Source organism: Dermochelys coriacea, chromosome 14 (assembly GCF_009764565.3).
Source record: "Dermochelys coriacea isolate rDerCor1 chromosome 14, rDerCor1.pri.v4, whole genome shotgun sequence".
NCBI classification, from domain to species: domain Eukaryota; kingdom Metazoa; phylum Chordata; order Testudines; family Dermochelyidae; genus Dermochelys; species Dermochelys coriacea.
This window is the reverse complement of record NC_050081.1, coordinates 32868938-32888821: the sequence shown is the minus strand read 5'-3', so window position 1 is coordinate 32888821 and position 19884 is coordinate 32868938. Positions and strand designations below refer to the sequence as shown.

The 19884-nt window shown below is 47.2% G+C and overlaps 1 pseudogene; it reads left to right on the top strand.

Moving 5' to 3' along the window:
• Window positions 1-1604: 1604 nt before the first annotated feature.
• LOC119842740 lies at window positions 1605-19189 on the top strand (annotated as a pseudogene).
• Window positions 19190-19884: the final 695 nt, after the last annotated feature.

Below are 19884 nucleotides of genomic sequence, written 5' to 3'. Positions count from 1 at the left end.
AGCATTTTCCCCAGGCATGGGTGGCTCACAAGCTGGATGGCAGTAAATGGACAGGGGAACCAGTGAAAATAGAAGGACCAGTGGTCCCCCCACAGAAACAATATCCTATTCCCCACTGCAGCACACCGGGCTGTAGCAGAGGTAGTTAGAGAGCTGGAAGGGCAGGGAGTAGTGAAAAGAATGACTTCCCCCTTTAACTTCCCCCTATGGCCTGTGAGGAAAGCTGATGACTGACTGTTGACTATCGGAGAGTCAATGCGATGACCCCCCAGTGGGCACCAGTAGTCACAGACATGACCCAGGTGTTGCAAGACATACCAAAGAAAATAATACAGTGTTCCAAATTGACCAAAGCCCCCATGGAAAGTGGGTCCATCGGGGACAGCTCAAGCATGTAGGGGGAACCACCCTGACTCCATGTTCCTCTCTACTGTTTACAATTTTTAAGTCTTTTTCGCAGCTTCTGTTTTTCAGAGCACCAGAGAGAGCTGGTACCAGCTGAAGGACAATTGGAAATACCATGGAGCATTGTCATGACAAACTTCTACGTTGTCTTATGTTCTGTGTTTCGTGTTTCATGTTTCATGTCTCATGTTTGTCTTGTAGCGCTTGTCTCATTGCTAGCATTACAGTGTATGGTGTTTGGGGAAAGGGGGGATATTGCATTAGGCAGGGAACAGTAACAAACCATACTCACAACCCTTTGTTACTCTAACCGGACCCCTCCCTCTCCCTACCTCTCCGCCTCCTGCCAAATTGTCAGTCACGCACCTATCCCCCTGGTGGCCACCTCCGTCCAAAAGCCTGTGATACATCTGGATTATAACTGCCTTTACCAATTGTTTACTTCCCCACCGAATGCTCTGATTTTCATCTCAATGTAATACATGAGAATGGCTGTTTGACACTCCTTGCATCCTCCAGTCAATATTTTTGTTACTGTGGACATGCTACCTATAATGAAAATCTGGAATTGCTGGACATAGAAGGAAAAACTCAGTGTACATGAGAGGAGTCACCCAGTTCCAGCAAAAGGAAGGCATGACACAAGCACCCTGCTTCTTGACTTGCTCACTGGCCCGGATCCGTGACTGCAGGTGGACACACCAGATCTACTATGCTTCAATTTCTCGAGTTCCTCTGCCGTCTCCGATAACTCTCCACCTGTGGGGGTGCATGAGGGTATGAATGTGGGGAATGTGTGTGTGCATGAATAAGCTCCATCCCTTTTCTGTTTGTTCCAATGGCAGCATTTAATAAAACCAATACAAGTGTAACCCTGGATTGGTTTCTAGGGAAACTGAGGTAACAAGTCACTGTATGAAATTTTAGTTTGCACTGACTTTGCTAGTGCTTTTTATGTAGCCTGTTGTAAAACGAGGCAAATATCTAGAGGAGTTGGTATACCCCCTGGAAGACCTGAGTACCCCTAGGGGTACACATACCTCTGATTTGAGAACTCCTGGGCTAAATTATCAGAGAGATGTATTCTCTCTAGGACTCAACAGGGTTGTCCACCAGCACAATCACACAGCTCCCAGCACAGCCAGGGTCACCAGAGCTCAGCCAATGAGACGGATCCAGGAAATGAAAGCTGCAGCTGGGCTGTACCAGAGAAGTGAAACTAACTTGGTCCCCCACATCTGCAGTGCAGGCAGCAATGGCTGCTGTGCAAAAACTCCAGGATGAAGCCACTTGTTCCATCTGTCTGGAGTATTTCAAAGCCCCAGTGTCTATCCACTGTGGGCACAACTTCTGCTGGGCCTGCATCAGCCAGTGCTGGGGGGAGTCGGAGCCCAACTTTTCCTGCCCCCAGTGCAGAGTAACTGCCCAGCAGAGAAACTTCAGGCCCAATAGGGAGCTGGCGAACATGGTGGAGCTAGTGAAACAGCTGAAGTTAGAAGCGGGGAAAGATCCAGAGGGGGAGCGAGTGTGTGAGAAACACAGGGAGCCTCTGAAACTCTTCTGTTAGGAGGATCAAAGCCCCATCTGCGTGGTGTGTGACAGATCCAAGGCTCACAGAGACCACCCTGTGATTCCCATCGAGGAGGCTGCCCAGGAGTACAAGGTAGGAAAACACCATCAATGATTCGAAACCTAACTGGCAGGAATTGGATAAAGTCTGACCTTGGAATTACTAATCTGTGTTCTTTAAAGGATTTATTTTTAGTGTAGGGGGTCTGTTAGGGTGATCAGATGTCAAGTGTGAAAAATCAGGGTGGGGGGTAATAGAGTCCTATGTAAGACAAAGCCCCTAATATCAGGACAGTCCCTATAAAATGGGGACATCTGGTCACCCTAGGGTCTGTGAATTAGACCTAAGTCATGCTGCCTTTTGCCTGTTTAACAGCTCTCTTTGTAACCAGGTTCTGTAGGAGCAGGACAGATTAAAAAATGTATTAAAACTAATGTTAAAAAATTACATAGTACAGAGGTTAAGAAAAGAGTGTCTGTACATCTGGGTATGGTGCTTAGATTATCCACAAATACTGAGTTTGTTTTAAAAGTCATAAGATACATATAGCACATAATCAGCAATAACCCAAATTTAGGTGAATACATTTAGCAATACAGTTTAGATATTGGCATCCAAGTATTTGGGTACATCACTCATGAAAAGAGATACAGAGAGTGGGTTGTGGAAAGCAAATATATCAAAGAGTGAAGACTGTCCCTCAATAATTGAAAATTTGGGGTAGGTTGTCCATTAGAAAATACAACCATCAGGGTAGTATTTCAGTCACACCCAAGGAAATGAAGAATGAATCTCTCATCTGCTATAGCTGCTCAGCCGCTGGTAGCCTCTCACTGGAAAAAGAAAAACAGCCCAACCAGAGAGAAATTTATTCTGCCTCTGTCTGTGCCAGTCATTTCAGTCTCCTAAGAATAACAACTCAATTCTTCCTTCCAAAACATCCTGGCCAATCATAAACCAGCACAGTGGACTATTCAGAGCCTCTGGGTTACATGGATTATCCAGATCAGGGTTATAATATTGCTAACCAATAAAACAATCCAGTAAATTGTGAGATGCAAATGTGGTTACATTCAAAAGCTCTAGGAAGTGAGTTTTCCTACAAACAGCACCAGCAACTCCTGTAAAGTTGAATACATTGTGTACATTCTTTCTAAAGTCTGAATCGGATCCATAGGTTTTGTTTATTTAAATTGTTTTCTGTGAAGAAGACACCCAGGATGCCCCTCCCAGCAGAACAGATCACATACCATGTTTCTTTGCTCAGGAACAAATCTGGACACAACTGCAGACCCTGAAGGAAGAGAGAGAAAAACTCCTCAAATACAGACAGGCCAAGGAGGGGAAAAGCCAGGAATACCTGGTAGGTTCCTGTTATGAATCTGTAGGTTGGTGGTGGGGGGGAATAACACGACTATTGCTTACTGAGCAGGGGTGTCTCTGAAGGCTGACCCCTCCCTCCATTTTCCCCTCTCTTCAGGATCCTTTAAGAACTCACAGAGGCTTTCTCTGATAAACGGTACCCCTAGTTTCATACCAGAACCAGTTTACAACAAGCCAGAGTCCCAAACTAAAGTCCATTCCAACAACACAAAGAAAAAGTCAATACTTAGCTCTAGAGAGAGAGAGAAGGTGGGTGAGGTAATATCTTTTATTGGACCAACTTCTGTTGGTGCAACATACAAGCTTTTGAGACGCTAGTCCACTAAATGATGTCACCTCACCTACCGTGTCTGTCTAATATCCTGACCAGCTATGGAAGATATTTAGCTTGGGCACTTTCTCTCACCCCCCCCACCCCCCGGGCTCTTCTTCCATTCTTGTCTGATCGCCCAAACGTTCCCCCTCACTGGAGCTCTGACACCCTCTCCCAAACACAGTCAGGGTTTCCCAGCGCCCTGAGCCTTCTGCTCACTGGGCTTTACCCTCCTAGCTTCCTAGTGTCATGGTCCTCCCAGAGCCTTCCTCTGCAGCTATGTGTACACTGCCACCTAGGTCAGCAAAATTTCTGTCGCTCAGGGGGGTGAATATTCCACCCCCCTAAGCGACGTCAGTTACGCCGACATGCTCACAGCGCTTCTCCCACCGACGTAAGTTATGCTGCTCACAGGGGTGCTTTTTTTATGCCATCAGGAGAACATAGAGCACTGTACGTGTAGACATTGCCTTCCTCTTTGCACTAGCCATTCCCTGAGCACAACCACCTCTATCCACTCTTTGTCGGCAATTGCCTGATTCCCCTCAAGTGGGGCTTCTTCCAAAATCTGGATTGGTTTTGGCCAGTGGTCCCCAAACTTTTAAGGGTCGCACCCCCCCTTATCCCTGTCCAAGCCTGCTCCTGCTGAGAATGGGGCCATGGCTCCGGGTGTGGGGAGAGGAGGCTGACTGGGTAAGGGGGCAGAGGCTGGGGCCATAGCTGGGGCTGGAGCCGCAGCCAGGGCCTAGGGGCAGGGCTGGAAGCAGAGCTGCGCCGAGGGGCCAAGTGCGGGGCTGGGAGCTGAGGCTGTGGCTGCAGGGCTGTGGAGCAGAGCTGGGGGCGGGGAGGAGGGGCTGGGTGTGCTCCCTCCCTGCCCCCTGTGGGGGCTTGCCCGGGCCCTCGCTGCGCCCCCTGAAGGGTCCTCCGTGCCCCCCCAGGGCGGAGCGCCCCACAGTTTGGGGACCTCTGGCTTAGCCCCACTCTCTTCAGCTCCTGAGGCAAGTGGCCCTGTTCCAGAGTGTGTCTTGGGTTTGCACAGCTGCTCTGTTCCTCTTTCTCTTTGCATGCATGTTTGCAGCCGTGTGTGCATCATAGTTGCCCACTTTCATGCAGTAAATAAGCACCCTGACTTTCACAATAAGCCAAAAATCTAGCTAATCCCATTTCAAAAGAAGGTCAAAAGAAGCCAATCCCTAAGAACCCCAACACTCTGTGAGACTAGATCCCCCCCGGCGTGCAGTCTGGGACTGTGGTGGGCCCACTGTGCACCCCTGACTCTCTCCTCTTGCCCTGCTTGCTCCCCCTTACCCCTGCTTGCCAGGAGCCAATCAAAAAAAAGAAGCAACAAGCCAAACAAGCTACAAGCCAAAAACTAGCCAACAAGCAACTCGCAAGCCAATTAAGCCACAACCAAGTCCAATGTCTGCATATTTTTCCTCAGGTTTGGCATGTCTGGTGTGTGTCTCTCTTTTGTCTCTGCATGAGCATCGTGATTCTCCTAAATTGTTTGTTTTGATCTATACTGATTTTCACCCCTTCCTTCAGCTTCTGTCCCAATAAACCGCTGCCCTTGTAGCTCTGAAAACTGCTCTTGGAAGAATCTGGATTGTTGGAGCCCATTGATCAGATGATAAATGAAGAGGCAGCAGAAAGACAAATTAGGGCCAACACAACATTAAGAGACATTATGATCAAAGTGGGACACTTTAGGGGAAAACACTGATCTAGTGGCGTGGGGGGAGTTTCTATCAAAAGGCCCTGTTGACATTTCACAAGTGGCAATGAAATTCTCTTGAATGTGCACACCTGGCCATGGGGGTCAATGAAAATATGTTAATTTTAGGGCTGTCAATTAATTGCACTTAATTCAAGTGATAAATTTGTTTTTAGTTACCTCAATTAAAAAAAAATTAATCACAATTAATTTGCAGTTTTAATCACACTGTTAAACAATTATAGCAATAATACCAATTTAAATGTATTATAAATATTTTTGGATGTTTCCTACATTTTCAAATAAATTGATTTCAATTACAACGCAGAAAACAAAGTGTACAGTGCTCACTTTATATTATAATTTTTGATTACAAATATTTGCACTGTAAAAAGGATAAAGAAATTGTATTTCAATTTACTTTATACAAGTACTGTAGTGCAATCTCTTTAACATGAAAGTGCAACTTACAAATGTAGAATTGTTTTTTACATATCTGCACTCAAATATAAAATAATGTAAAACTTTAGAGCCTACAAGTCCACTCAGTCCTACTTCTTGTTTAGCCAATCGCTGAACAAATTTGTTTATTTTTACGGGAGATAATGCTGCTTTCTTCTTATTTTGTTGCCAGCATTGCAAGATGCATGTCAGATATGCTAAACATTTGTATGCCCCTTCATGCTTTGACTTCTAGATTGCATCTTTTGTTTATTTTTTTTTTACAGTGCAAATATTTGTAATAAAAAATAACAATATAAAGTGAGCCCTGTACACTTTGTATTCTGTGTTGTAATTGAAATCAACATCCAAAAATATTTAAAATAAATTTAAATTGGTATTCTATTATTATTTAACAGTATGATTTAAACTGATTATTTTTTTAATCTTGCAATTGATTTTTTGAATCGTTTGACAGACCTAGTTAATTTACATCTGGTGCAAGGTATTTCATGACATGTCCCCTGCCCTACCTTTTCCTTTCCCTGAGGTAAGTGGGAAAGCGGGATACCGGGAGGAAGCACAGGCAGGAATGTCTGTGAGGGGAGGGCTCCTGCCTCATACTGGGAATGAGGGGCGATCAACAGGTTATCTCAAGTGCTTATATACAAATGCACAAAGCCTTGGAAACAAGCAGGGAGAACTGGAGGTCCTGGTGATGTCAAGGAATTATGACGTGATTGGAATAACAGAGACTTGGTGGGATAACTCACATGACTGGAGTACAGTCATGGATGGTTATAAACTGTTCAGGAAGGACAGGCAGGGCAGAAAAGGTGGGGGAGTAGCACTGTATGTAAGGGAGCAGTATGACTGCTCAGAGCTCCGGTACGAAACTGTGGAAAAACCTGAGTGTCTCTGGATTAAGTTTAGAAGTGTGTGCAACAAGAGTGATGTCATGGTGGGAGTCTGCTATAGACCACCGGACCAGGGGGATGAGGTGGATGAGGCTTTCTTCCGGCAACTCACGGAAGCTACTAGATCGCATGCCCTGATTCTCATGGGTGACTTTAATTTTCCTGATATCTGCTGGGAGAGCAATACAGCGGTGCATAGACAATCCAGGAAGTTTTTGGAAAGCGTAGGGGACAATTTCCTGGTGCAAGTGCTAGGGGAGCCAACTAGGGGGAGCGCTTTTCTTGACCTGCTGCTCACAAACCGGGTAGAATTAGTGGGGGAAGCAAAAGTGGATGGGAATCTGGGAGGCAGTGACCATGAGTTGGTTGAGTTCAGGATCCTGACGCAGGGAAGAAAGGTAAGCAGCAGGATACGGACCCTGGACTTCAGGAAAGCAGACTTTGACTCCCTCAGGGAACAGATGGCCAGGATCCCCTGGGGGACTAACATGAAAGGGAAGGGAGTCCAGGAGAGCTGGCTGTATTTCATAGAATCATAGAATCATAGAATATCAGGGTTGGAAGGGACCCCAGAAGGTCATCTAGTCCAACCCCCTGCTCAAAGCAGGACCAAGTCCCAGTTAAATCATCCCAGCCAGGGCTTTGTCAAGCCTGACCTTAAAAACCTCTAAGGAAGGAGATTCTACCACCTCCCTAGGTAACGCATTCCAGTGTTTCACCACCCTCTTAGTGTAAAAGTTTTTCCTAATATCCAATCTAAACCTCCCCCATTGCAACTTGAGACCATTACTCCTCGTTCTGTCATCTGCTACCATTGAGAACAGTCTAGAGCCATCCTCTTTGAAACCCCCTTTCAGGTAGTTGAAAGCAGCTATCAAATCCCCCCTCATTCTTCTCTTCTGCAGACTAAACAATCCCAGCTCCCTCAGCCTCTCCTCATAAGTCATGTGCTCTAGACCCCTAATCATTTTCGTTGCCCTTCATTGTACTCTTTCCAATTTATCCACATCCTTCCTGTAGTGTGGGGCCCAAAACTGGACACAGTACTCCAGATGAGGCCTCACCAGTGTCGAATAGAGGGGAACGATCACGTCCCTCGATCTGCTCGCTATGCCCCTACTTATACATCCCAAAATGCCATTGGCCTTCTTGGCAACAAGGGCACACTGCTGACTCATATCCAGCTTCTCGTCCACTGTCACCCCTAGGTCCTTTTCCGCAGAACTGCTGCCGAGCCATTCGGTCCCTAGTCTGTAGCGGTGCATTGGATTCTTCCATCCTAAGTGCAGGACCCTGCACTTATCCTTATTGAACCTCATTAGATTTCTTTTGGCCCAATCCTCCAATTTGTCTAGGTCCTTCTGTATCCTATCCCTCCCCTCCAGCGTATCTACCACTCCTCCCAGTTTAGTATCATCCGCAAATTTGCTGAGAGTGCAATCCACACCATCCTCCAGATCATTTATGAAGATATTGAACAAAACGGGCCCCAGGACCGACCCCTGGGGCACTCCACTTGACACCGGCTGCCAACTAGACATGGAGCCATTGATCACTACCCGTTGAGCCCGACAATCTAGCCAGCTTTCTACCCACCTTATAGTGCATTCATCCAGCCCATACTTCCTTAACTTGCTGACAAGAATGCTGTGGGAGACCGTGTCAAAAGCTTTGCTAAAGTCAAGAAACAATACATCCACTGCTTTCCCTTCATCCACAGAACCAGTAATCTCATCATAAAAGGCGATTAGATTAGTCAGGCATGACCTTCCCTTGGTGAATCCATGCTGACTGTTCCTGATCACTTTCCTCTCCTCTAAGTGCTTCAGGATTGATTCTTTGAGGACCTGCTCCATGATTTTTCCAGGGACTGAGGTGAGGCTGACCGGCCTGTAGTTCCCAGGATCCTCCTTCTTCCCTTTTTTAAAGATGGGCACTACATTAGCCTTTTTCCAGTCATCCGGGACTTCCCCCGTTCGCCACGAGTTTTCAAAGATAATGGCCAAGGGCTCTGCAATCACAGCCGCCAATTCCTTCAGCACTCTCGGATGCAATTCGTCCGGCCCCATGGACTTGTGCACGTCCAGCTTTTCTAAATAGTCCCTAACCACCTCTATCTCTACAGAGGGCTGGCCATCTCTTCCCCATTTTGTGTTGCCCAGCACAGCAGCTTTCTACCCAAGGAATCCCTGTTGAGGTTACAGGGACAAACCATCCCGATGAGTCGAAAGAATAGTAAATATGGCAGGCGACCAGCTTGGCTTAATGGTGAAATCCTAGCGGATCTTAAACATAAAAAAGAAGCTTACAAGAAGTGGAAGGTTGGACATATGACCAGGGAAGAGTATAAAAATATTGCCCGGGCATGTAGGAAAGATATCAGGAGGGCCAAATCGCACCTGGAGCTGCAGCTAGCAAGAGATGTCAAGAGTAACAAGAAGGGTTTCTTCAGGTATGTTGGCAACAAGAAGAAAGCCAAGGAAAGTGTGGGCCCCTTACTGAATGAGGGAGGCAAGCTAGTGACAGAGGATGTGGAAAAAGCTAATGTACTCAATGCTTTTTTTGCCTCTGTTTTCACTAACAAGGTCAGCTCCCAGACTGCTGTGCTGGGCAACACAAAATGGGGAAGAGATGGCCAGCCCTCTGTAGAGATAGAGGTGGTTAGGGACTATTTAGAAAAGCTGGACGTGCACAAGTCCATGGGGCCGGACGAATTGCATCCGAGAGTGCTGAAGGAATTGGCGGCTGTGATTGCAGAGCCCTTGGCCATTATCTTTGAAAACTCGTGGCGAACGGGGGAAGTCCCGGATGACTGGAAAAAGGCTAATGTAGTGCCCATCTTTAAAAAAGGGAAGAAGGAGGATCCTGGGAACTACAGGCCGGTCAGCCTCACCTCAGTCCCTGGAAAAATCATGGAGCAGGTCCTCAAAGAATCAATCCTGAAGCACTTAGAGGAGAGGAAAGTGATCAGGAACAGTCAGCATGGATTCACCAAGGGAAGGTCATGCCTGACTAATCTAATCGCCTTTTATGATGAGATTACTGGTTCTGTGGATGAAGGGAAAGCAGTGGATGTATTGTTTCTTGACTTTAGCAAAGCTTTTGACACGGTCTCCCACAGCATTCTTGTCAGCAAGTTAAGGAAGTATGGGCTGGATGAATGCACTATAAGGTGGGTAGAAAGCTGGCTAGATTGTCGGGCTCAACGGGTAGTGATCAATGGCTCCATGTCTAGTTGGCAGCCGGTGTCAAGTGGAGTGCCCCAGGGGTCGGTCCTGGGGCCCGTTTTGTTCAATATCTTCATAAATGATCTGGAGGATGGTGTGGATTGCACTCTCAGCAAATTTGCGGATGATACTAAACTGGGAGGAGTGGTAGATACGCTGGAGGGGAGGGATAGGATACAGAAGGACCTAGACAAATTGGAGGATTGGGCCAAAAGAAATCTAATGAGGTTCAATAAGGATAAGTGCAGGGTCCTGCACTTAGGATGGAAGAATCCAATGCACCGCTACAGACTAGGGACCGAATGGCTCGGCAGCAGTTCTGCGGAAAAGGACCTAGGGGTGACAGTGGACGAGAAGCTGGATATGAGTCAGCAGTGTGCCCTTGTTGCCAAGAAGGCCAATGGCATTTTGGGATGTATAAGTAGGGGCATAGCGAGCAGATCGAGGGACGTGATCGTTCCCCTCTATTCGACACTGGTGAGGCCTCATCTGGAGTACTGTGTCCAGTTTTGGGCCCCACACTACAGGAAGGATGTGGATAAATTGGAAAGAGTACAATGAAGGGCAACGAAAATGATTAGGGGTCTAGAGCACATGACTTATGAGGAGAGGCTGAGGGAGCTGGGATTGTTTAGTCTGCAGAAGAGAAGAATGAGGGGGGATTTGATAGCTGCTTTCAACTACCTGAAAGGGGGTTTCAAAGAGGATGGCTCTAGACTGTTCTCAATGGTAGCAGATGACAGAACGAGGAGTAATGGTCTCAAGTTGCAATGGGGGAGGTTTAGATTGGATATTAGGAAAAACTTTTACACTAAGAGGGTGGTGAAACACTGGAATGCGTTACCTAGGGAGGTGGTAGAATCTCCTTCCTTAGAGGTTTTTAAGGTCAGGCTTGACAAAGCCCTGGCTGGGATGATTTAACTGGGACTTGGTCCTGCTTTGAGCAGGGGGTTGGACTAGATGACCTTCTGGGGTCCCTTCCAACCCTGATATTCTATGATTCTATGATTCTATGATTCCTTATTTGTGTCTGTCCGTTACAGGAGAAGACAGATGTTGAGAGACGGAAAATCATGTCTGAAATTCTGCAATTGCGCCAGCTCCTGGAGGAACAAGAGCGACTCCTGCTGGCCCAATTGGGAGCCCTGGGCAAGGAGATTGTGAAGATGCAGAATGAAAATGTCACCAAACTCTCAGCGGAGATTTCCCGTCTCAGTGAGCTGATCAGTGAGATGGAGGGGAAGTGCCAGCAGCCCGCGAGTGAATTCCTGCAGGTGAGACCCCTGATTCTTGCAAGGCATTTGGGGAAGGGGGAGAGGATAAAACTCACGAGTAATGGAATGCAAAATTCAAACCTCAGTATAGAGCTCACAATGTGTATTTTTTAAACAAATTATGTTGCTATTAATGAATTGTCCTCCTCTTGTGAGTAGGGAACCAAGACCCAGAGAGATTAAGGGTATGTCTCCGCTGCAAGCAGGAGTGTAACTGCAGCTCATGTAGACATGCCTGAGTCAGCTTTGATCTAGCTAGCTCCAATAACAATTGCTGTGAAGCCAGGGCAGTGCAGGTGGCACCATGGACTCACTGCTCAAGTACATATCCAGAGTCCCATCTGGGGTGTATAATGCATGCTGCTGCAGCAGCTTCGCTGCTCTTTTGATTGGAGCTAGCTCACGTACATCTCCACATGCTGCAGTCACACCTCGGATTGCAGTGTAGCCGTCCCTTAAGTGAGTGCAACTGTGTCGGTGCCCAAGAGCTGAATGGAGTTTTCCTGCACCTCAATCAAGTGCTTTGCCACAAAGCCAAACGTCCTCTCCTACAGACATCATTGCCCTCTGCTGGCTGGGTAAAGAACCCAGGAGAAGGGCTTAGAAGGCAGATACGCTAACCACTACAACACCAACTCAGCAGCATTGGCATGGTGTGTAGCCAAATACCCAGTCCCATGTGGCTACTTCATTCAAACACAGATCTGGGCATGAGGATGATAATTATTAATTACTGTTACACTTATTTGTGTTCCAAAGTGATTGTGACAGGGAAGTACAGTTAACTAAGCAGTTAGGTACAGAGGATATCCCTGAGATTACACTGTTAAAGAGAATCATAGAAAGTAGGACTGGAGGGGACCTCGAGAGGTCATGTAGTCCTGTCCCCTGCATGGAGGCAGGGCCAAGTATTCTCTAGGCCATCCCTGATAGGTGTTTGTCTAAACTGTCCTTAAAAACCTCCAGTGACTGAGATTCCACAACCTTCCTACGTAATTTGTTCCAGAGCTTAACCACCCTGCCAGTTAGGAAGCTTTTCCTAATGTCCAACCTAAACCTCTCTTGCTGCAATGTAAGCCCATTGCTTCCTGTCCTGTCCTCGGTGGTTAAGAACAATTTATCACCCTTCTCTTCATAACAACCTTTTACATACTTGAAGACGGTTATCATGTCCCCCTTCAGTCCTCTCTTTTCCAGACTAAACAAACCCAATTTTTTTCAATCTTCCCTCATAGGTCATGTTTTCTAGACCTTTACTCATTTTTGTTGCTCTTCTCTGGACTTTCTCCAATTTGTCCACCTCTTTCCTGAAGTGTGGTGTCCAGAACTGGACACAATACTCTAGTTGGGGCCTAATCAGCACGGAGTAGAGTGGAAGAATTACTTCTCGTGTCTTGCTTACAACACTCCTGCTAATTCATCCCAGAATGATGTTTGGTTTTTTTTGCAACAGTGGTTACACTGTTGACTCATAATTAGCTTGTGGTCCACTATGACCCCCAGATCCCTTTCCGCAGTACTCCTTCCTAGGCAGTCATTTCCCATTTTGTATATGTGCAACAGATTGCTCCATTTAGGAAGGAACACTTTGCATTTGTCCTTATTGAATTTCATCCTGTTTAATTCAGACCATTTCTCCAGTTTGTCCAGATCATTTTGAATTCTAATCCTGTCCTCCAAAGTGCTTGCAACCCCTCCCAGCTTGGTATCGTCCACAAACTTTATAAGTGTACTCTTTCTGCCATTGTCCAAATAATTTATGAAGATATTGACTAGAACTGAATTCAGGAGAGATCCCTGTGGGTCCCCATTTGATATGCCCTTCCAGTTTGATTATGAACTATTGATAACGCCTCTCTGAGTATGGTTTTTCAAACCTTAGAGCAGGTTTGTCGAGGCTTCTATTGCTCTAGTTTACATGTGAGATAAATAAAAAAATTAATGGGCACCAAGATAATTTGTCAGCTCTGATTCATGTCCTTGTGACACGGAGCTCCTTTTCTCTCTCTCTCTCTCTCTCTCTCTCTCTCTTCCCCCTCTAGGATATCAGAAGCATCTTGAGCAGGTACGTGGCTCCTCATTCCCTCTGATCCCTCACGGTGCTGGGAAAGGGCTTGCACACGCATCTTCCCAGCCACTAATCTTTCCTGCTTAAAGACATGCTGGGTAGAGTTGATTGGGAGACAGGGGATGGGTCACTGGATGGTTCCCTGTTCTGTTCGTTTCCTCTGGGGCACCTGGCTTTGGCCACCGTCGGCAGACAGGACACTGGGCTAGATGGACCTTTGGTCTGACCCTGTCTGGCCGTTCTTATGGTTTTATGATTAACCAAAAAAAAAAAAAAACCCCAAAAAAACACGGGGAAAGAAATACAAACATGGCAAAGTCATTTTTGTTGCACAAGTTTCAAAAAGCAGCGTTTCCTTTTCCTTAATTTACCCATTTTCATTTTTTTACTTGGGTTTCAAGAAAGTATTTTGCTTTTTTTCCAATTAAAAAAAAAAAACCACTGACAACAAAAGATTGACGATACAGTTTTCAAAAGTGCCTGAGTGACTTAAGAGCCTGAACAGTACCAGAGTTAGACTCCTGGGGCCCGGAACCTTAAAGGTATTTAGGCCCCTCACTCCCATTGATTTCAGTGGAAGATAGGCACCTAAATATGTCTGGCAGTCTGGGCCTATCCCTTTCCCCCTCTCTGTTGGAGGGAATACTTGAACTGGGGGTTTCCAGTGTCCATGGTGACTACTGTAATCCCTGGGCTAGAAGTTCTGAAGGAGTCTCTTCTCCCCCCAGCCATTTTGTGTAAGTTCTCCAATAGGCATGGGTGGCGTGTATAAAAGGCCAGGGAAGGCTGAGCCTCTCGAAAAGGCCAGCCATGCGGGGGGGAAGGGGAGGAAATGCCATGGATACAGCATGGGTCACCTGTCTGGAGTCGTGCTGGCTAGCCACTGCCTTTGGAGTACCAGAAGCAAAGCTCCATAGAAGTGGGAGATTCCCCCACTGGCGCCTCGACCATGGCCTTGCCTGCCTCTTTCCGCCCCTGCTGTGTCTCTCTTCCCCCGAGGCCTCTCCCCGCCCACCGCTTGCTTCTCTCTGCCCCTTCCCGCCCCCCCCCCCCCCGGGTTGCTTGCATAAGACAGGAAAAATAGATGGGGCCAGGGCTGGGCCTCCGGGGGAAGAGGCCAAATAGGGGCTGGGTCTCAGGGGCATGGTCTCGAGGGTGGGGCCATGGTCCAGCCACCAGTGGCCCCCGCCTCACTTCTAGGGAGCTTCCGGCGGTCATGTGTGAATCTCCCCAAATGGAAGACTCACGTGCCACCTATGCCAATAGGGACCCAATCCAGCAAAGGTGATGTCTGAGCATGGTTACCAAGTCAGGCCGCACGGGAGGCTTAGGCAGAGGATTGCCTCTCTTCCCCCAGTTAGTGGATTGCTCTGGGGCTTGGACATCTGGACACCTGGTGAGAAGCAAGAAAGTAGGCACCTAGGGCACTTGCACTATGAAAATGTCAGTGCTGAGCAAATTTAGGTGCCTTTAGGGTTTGGCAGCAGCTGGGGCACATGGATTGTGGCACCTAAAATTGGGACATTGGCAACAAAATCTGAGGTTCTGTTGCCCAAGTAACTTTGTGGAGCTGGGCCTACCTGCCCTGAGTAGAGCAAGTTATCCAGCAGGCTGCTCAACTCCACAGCTTTCACTTCCAAGATGATCAGAACATAACGAATGCATAATTACACAGCAAACTGCGATTCCTTAGCAAAGCCTGTTTCTCTCTAGGTGTGAGAAAGGGAAGGCACAGGTAGTGGTGGAGAGTCCTTCCGAGCTGGAAAAGAGAATTGGTGATTTCTCCCAGAAAAGGATCATTCTGGAGAACTTTCTGAGGGAATTCAAAGGTATCAAGAAGTGCAAATCAAAATGTCACTGTGGGAAGACATGGTCTCTGGATAAACAGTGTTGATGTCAAGCCCAACTCAATAATAGTAAAAAGAAAAAAAAAATAGGTTATACATTCCTGGGAAGGGCCAAGGGAAGAGTAAATGTTATATAATAAAAATAAGACCAACAAGATCTTGTAAAGGGGATAAGGCAAAATGCCGCATTTATTGTAAATATAATACAAAGATAAAAACACACAATTCCATGTCACTACAATTCCTTACTTATACCTTATTTATACACATATCTATTCATACATTCCTTCACACAAGTTCTGCTTAGTTGTTATAGTTACCAGCCTAGAAGTTGCCCATGACAGAGTCCTGGTCAGGTAGCCTGTACACGAGAGTGGAGCTAAGTCCATGTCAGATGCACATCCGATGCTCCTGGAGGGTGGCAGCAGAACCAGACTCAAAGTTCTCAGTTTCTAGAGTGCATTTTTATAGGAATTTATTCCTATGCCAGTCTATGGGAATTGCTTCATCATGCTGTTGCTGAATTAATCAGCAGATGGCACATTCCTGACGGCTCCGTGCTGCCAGATGTTATCTTGTTCTTCAGTTCTCCCATCCTTGTTGGGTGGATTCCAGTCTGCCCTCCGGTGATCATCTGGTTGTCTCCACTCTGCGCATTCTTTGGCCCATCAATACTGAATTCCTAGGCTGGCACCTTCCGAACCATTCATTCATTACCATTTTTCATCTGAACTAATCATTCATTTACATACATTCTTTATCTTAATCACAGTTATTCTACTGTCTTTTTAACTTTCGGGGTGTTGCTAATTCATTTGAGACTCCTTGTCTTTTAATATGTAAAGTGAGATAAAACTACAGAGGGTGGGAGTCTCTGTGTCATTTCTAAGAACAGTTGTTGTCACAAAATGTCAATATCAATTACAAAGTATCACTTAGAGCAACTGAGTGGTTTACAAGCTTTACGCAGACACTGTCAGCAGCTTGCAAGTGAACAAGAAACCCGAAAGATCTTTTAATTGGTAGTGCCCTGTACTTTAAATTGTGGGGGACTAATCATGGAGAATCACAAATATAATTATGGGGAATCACAAAATATGCCTACAAAAATACAATAGGAGAATTAACAACAATAAGAGTGAATTTTATTATTCACGCTCTCTTTGTTTCTCTCTCTGGGTATCTGAGCTCCCTTCTCTTGTGTTTGTGTCATAGAAATAAAGCATGTCAGTTGTAGAAAACCTTATCATAAATATGAGCATATGAAAATGCATCTCTTCTCCCCCTGTCTTCTCTCTAGCCACGCTGGTATTTGAGCTGGAGGTGGAAGGGAGTCAATTTTTGGCAAAGGAGATGGAAAACGTAGGTGAAAAGGGTAAGTTTTCCCGGGGATATTGTAACAATGAGAAGAACTGAAGAGGAGATGGGTTTGCAGATCTGGATTCACTTGCAGAAGAAAAGTCTGGGATCAAACAGAGCCAGTTTCCCACCTCATGGCAGTTTCCCGCCTCCGGAGACTTGTAGGAAAAGGGCTGGGTGGAGAGGCCATTACTGCTTTAAGCATATGACTGAGAAGGGGTGATATACAGATGGGCTGGGAGTCAGTGGTGTGATGTCTCCGTACCCCAGTGTCTCCTTGGGACATGACTCCCATCATTCTCTCTCCTCCAATCCCATTGCTTTCTTGTCTTTTCCTCCTGGACTCCGATGCCATAGTCCCACACTTCCTGACCTTCCACGGGCTGGGTGCCCTTCCACAGGGTTCCCACTGTCTTCCTTCCCCATAGGCGGTGGGTCTCTCCTTCCACCCAGTGTCACTTCCATTTCCCCATGCTGTCCCCTCCTCTCCCCTTCCCTCTGGGCTAGCCAGAGTGTTTCCCCAGTTGACAGCTGAAAACGCTCCCTCTTTCACTCAACTTTGCCCCCACTCCTGTCCTAGCTGTGGGGGTACAGCAGCCCCGGTAGGAGCAGACACAGAGTCAGTTCTTACAGTGCCTCCTACTGCCTGGCAGAAGGGAGCTGCTGTGAAATGGCTGCTCAGCCCCCTGCAGGGGCAGTTCCCTGGGACCTGAGACAGGCAGGAAATCAGGGAGGGTCCCAGCCAGGACAGGGCTACTGGGGAGTGTGAGAAATGGTCCCAGCTTCCCCCGGGGCTGAGCTCTGCCCCTAACGCTCTGATTCTCTCTCTCTCCCCAGTGAATGTGACTCTGGATCCAGACACGGCTCATCCCAAACTCATCCTGTCTGAGGATCGGAAACATGTGAAATATAGAGACGCCTGGCAGGATCTGCCCCACAATCTCAAGAGATTTGATTCTTCTCTCTGCGTGCTGGGCTCTGAGGGATTCACCTCAGGGAGACATTACTGGGAGCTGGAGGTGGGCGAAGGGGGAGGCTGGGCCGTGGGGGTAGCCAGAGAGTCGGTGAAGAGGAAGGGACCAGTCAAATATAGCCCCGAGGGAGGGATCTGCTCTGTAGCTCTGCGCAGAGGTGAGTACTGGGCACTCACCTCGCCTGAAGAAATCCCCCTATCTCTGAGCTGGGTCCCCCAGAGGATCTGGGTTTCTCTGGACTATGAAGGGGGGCAGGTGGCATTTTTTGATGCTGATCGCAAGTCCCTCATCTTCTGCTACCTGAGGGCCTCTTTCAATGGGGAGAGAGTCCTCCCTTTCTTCTGGGTGGTGGGAAAGGTGTCCTGGCTCAGACTGGCTCCTTCAAAAATGAGGTTTCAAATCCACATCCCCAACAGTCATTTTCCCCAAAAAGGTCACCATCGTGTCTGCGTCGCACCCCCAGGGTTTCTCCAATATCCAGAAAGAATGAGTGGCACTGAATTAAACCTAGCCACTGCCTCAGCAGAGCGCCCAACCCCTGACTCGGGCAACTCTCAGCTCAGTACCTTCCAACAAGGGAAACTGAGGCCAAACACTTGTCACCCCCGGAGGCCGATCCACTGCTATCCAGCCCGTGCCTCCTACCCTGTAAAGGGAACAGAGCCCCATTCAGCCCAAGGAACCACCTCCCAGCCCACAAAAAGGAAAACTTATTTACTGTCTGACTTCCTGAAAAGTAAATAGTTTCCAGCTGCCCTGCTCCTCACTGCCCCTGTGCCCCCAGGTAACAATCTCGAGTCCCCGGCCACTCTGCTCCCCTTCCCCCTCTAGAAACTGTCTCCCAGTGAGAGAGTCCAGAATGAGCCACTTTCTCTCTCCCTGGAGAGAAGCTGGGAGCTGCGGAGGGATCTAGGCCCAAGTGGGCACTGGTGGCTGGGGATGGCCAGCCAGGGAGGAGCTGGAATTCTGTTCCTCACCTTCCAGCTAAAGAACTAGCCTCTCCCCTGCTGCCCTAGTCACTTTTTGGGTTACGGAGGTGGTCAATAGCACTGGGCAGGCTGGGAAGTTGCTTGACTAGAGGGGAGCAGAGAGGGCAGAGCCCCTTGGAGCAGGAGGCTTTGGAGTATCAGTAACTTTGTGAATGGGGCTGAGGTTTCTGTACTGTACTGATTAATCTGCTTATTTTAGGAGCAAGGAGCCAGGTTGCAGCTGTGCAATGGCTGCTTATTGTGATTATTGTGACATGCTGATTCCTGAGTCCGTCCTATTTTGTTGTGTCCGCCTGCTTTCTCTCCTCATCTACACGGACTGTGAACTCTTAAGGGCAGGGGATGTCTTGAAATACAGCACCATTGGCCCCAGAGCTCAGACGTGTGCTAACACAGTTCCAATACTACACAATAACAGCAATGAACGACTTGCCACTGGAAGCATTTCTCTTTCTTTACAGCACCGTTTTGTATTTTACAGGATTTCCTGCCCATTGGAAATTAAGATTCCCCAGCTGCAAAGAAGGTTTGGTGGACATTAGGCAGTGTTATTTGAGCAAATTCTCTCTCTTTTTTTTTTTTAAATGATTCACATAATCTGGGACCAAAGTGTTTTTAGAACAGGGTCTCTAGAGGATGCTAAAGGGTTCTCTTGTCTGGGCCGTGTGGCATTAAATACAGAAATAAACTCAGAAGTCATCAGAAAAAGAGTTGCTGCTTCTTTGTTTGCCCTTTCCCCCCCCCCATTGAAATGTTCTTTGCCCTCAAGATGGGTTACAGGGAATGGTAGCTGCAGCCAGATGAACAACGTCCCCCTTTGTCAGTTTAGAAATGGGGCAGATGTGGACAAACCCTCTTTAAATGGAAAATGAGGCAAACACTTGTATGTGATGGTCACCAGGCCCAAATGATAGAGCATGTCATATCTGAACGTCCCCTTCGTTCTTTTGCTGGGGACCTGAAGAACATTCATCAGCTCACTGCTGCAGCAATGTGCTGACTATTAAACTTAGATATACCTTTGTAGTTGTTGCTATCTACCCAAGCCATATGAAAGAAGTAGTAGTAGTTAAGGAAGTATCCTGCCCCGTTGCACTCTGTTTAGCCCGCTAGATCCAAATCTCAATCCCTCGATGGAGCATACATAGTCAAGGCTCCGTATACAGGCCTTGGGACAGACATCACAGTTATTAATAGGGATCCAAACTAGGACCTTCAGCCCGCAAATGACTTGCTCCTACCCTTGGGGATAAAGGAGTTAGGCCCAGATCCTCAAAGGTGCCTAACTCTCTTTGGTTTCAATGGGAGTTAGGTGCTTGAATACCTTGTGGACCTTACTCCTTTATGGGTATGTTTTTGTCTCCCTTACCCTAAATCTGAGCAGGTGGAGGGGAAAGGAAGAT